Source organism: Narcine bancroftii, chromosome 11 (assembly GCF_036971445.1).
Source record: "Narcine bancroftii isolate sNarBan1 chromosome 11, sNarBan1.hap1, whole genome shotgun sequence".
In the NCBI taxonomy this organism is placed as follows: Eukaryota; Metazoa; Chordata; class Chondrichthyes; order Torpediniformes; family Narcinidae; genus Narcine; species Narcine bancroftii.
The window spans coordinates 19,306,669-19,309,073 of record NC_091479.1 but is presented as its reverse complement, the minus strand read 5'-3'; positions in this window follow the sequence as shown (position 1 = coordinate 19,309,073).

Genomic DNA, 2,405 nt, shown 5'->3' with positions numbered 1-2,405 from the left:
TCCCTACATTTGATCTCTTCCTTTGGGCTGGGGATGTTGTGTAGATCAAGGAAGAAGGTTCTGTAATTGGTCTCCACACAGACTAACAAAAAAAAAACCTCAACTTTGAAATTTGTGGCAGTCATTGGTGGTGAGAGTGTGGAATGAGCTGCCAGGAGAAGTGGTGGCTGCAGGTTCAATTTCAACATTTAAGAACAATTTGGATAGGTAATAGATGAGAGGGTATGGAGGGCTATGGTTCAGATGCAGGTCAATAGGGGTGGGTGGAAAAATAGTTTGGCATGGATTGGAGTTGCCAAAGGGCCTGTTTTTGTGGTGTAATGTTGTCAGTTTCTAATGGAGTACTGGTCCTTGGGGTATGCAGGAGATGGGGAGTCTGCAATAGTACTCTGTCTTTGGGAAGGTTTTCCAATTGAAGGCAACTTAATAAGAGGACTGGAGGAACTTTGAAATTATGCCCAAAAATGCTGAAAGTACTCAGCAAGTTGGGCAGTATCCGTGGAGTGGGAAATGGGTAGCATTTGGGGTTGCAGGCCCATTATGTCTGCCAGCAGTCCAAAACACGACCTACTATTCCACTTCCTACAACCAATGCATAAGAAATTAGAACTGGAGTAGACCACTGCTCCTCAGACATGCTCTGCCATTTAATATGCTTTTAAACTCAACCCTACACCCTTGTCCATTAATTCCTCTACCATGCTGAAATCTATTGATCTCTATTTTCAACGCAACAGTGTCTAATCATCCACCGCTCTTCAAGTTGGTGAATTTCAAAGTTAACCACCATGGAGAAATGTTTCCACATTTCAGCCATAATTCTTCTCCACTTCCCTTTGAGACCACATTCTTCAGCTCCACCACCACCAGGGGAAACATCCTTTTTATTTTTAGCTTATTGACTGAATGAGAGTTTATTTTCATGTACGCAAGTGCAATGTACAGATGCAGTGATAGACTTCCTGCAGCCTCTCGGTTCCATAAAACATATTAACAATTTCAGTATAATTAACACATAAGATGTCATGAACAGAAAGGAAGGAAGGAAGGGAAAAGAAAATAATACATTTTCACATTTGGCTGGTTGTGTAAAAATGTAATATGTCAGTAGTGCAGACAGATGCTTGGTGGTTTTATTGAGTCCTCTAATTTGTATGTTTTGAGTTTTATCATTCTAAAATTTGGAAAATAGTCTATTCACCGATTCGTCTTTTGACATTTCCCACCCCAGGAATTGGCAATTGATCCAGTGAATCCATTCTACCAAGTTATCCAATCTGTTAAACTTTATTCCCAGGTTGATTTTTCCAGTTTTTATTGCCACAATATCTGAACTTTCTTTCATGGCTTGTTTCAGCATCATGCTGAAGAAGATTGAAGAGGGTTGGTGCGAGAACGCAGCCTTGCTTCATGCCATTGTTAATGGAGAAGGGTTCAGAGAGCTCATTGCTGTATCTGACCCGACCTTGTTGGTATCGTGAAGTTGGATAACCATGTTGAGGAACTTTGGGGGGCATCCGAGGCGCTCTAGTATTTGCCAAAGCCCTTTCCTGCTCACGGTGTCGAAGGCTTTGGTGAGGTCAACAAAGGTGATGTAGAGTCCTTTGTTTTGTTCTCTGCACTTTTCTTGGAGCTGTCTGAGGGCAAAGACCATGTCAGTAGTTCCTCTGTTTGCGTGAAAGCCGCACTGTGATTCTGGGAGAACATTCTCGGCGACACTAGGTATTATTCTATTTAGGAGAATCCTAGCGAAGATTTTGCCTGCAATGGAGAGCAGCGTGATTCCCCTGTAGTTTGAGCAGTCTGATTTCTCGCCTTTGTTTTTGTACAGGGTGATGATGATGGCATCACGAAGGTCCTGAGGCATTTTTCCTTGGTCCCAGCAAAGCTTGAAAAACTCATGCAGTTTGGCATGCAGAGTTTTGCCGCCAGCCTTCCAGACCCCTGCGGGGGGGATTCCATCCATACCTGCTGCTTTGCCACTTTTCAGTTGTTCAATTGCCTTATATGTCTCTTCCTGGGTAAGGACCTCATCCAGCTCTAGCCTTAGGGGCTGTTGAGGGAGCTGGAGCAAGGCGGAATCTTCTTCAGCATGATGCTGAAACAAGCCATGAAAGACCTCAACAATGAAGACGCTGTTTACATCCGGTACCGCACGGATGGCAGTCTCTTCAATCTGAGGCGCCTGCAAGCTCACACCAAGACACAAGAGCAACTTGTCCGTGAACTACTCTTTGCAGACGATGCCGCTTTAGTTGCCCATTCAGAGCCAGCTCTTCAGCGCTTGACGTCCTGTTTTGCGGAAACTGCCAAAATCTTTGGCCTGGAAGTCAGCCTGAAGAAGACTGAGGTCCTCCATCAGCCAGCTCCCCACCATGACTACCAGCCCCCCCCACATCTCCATC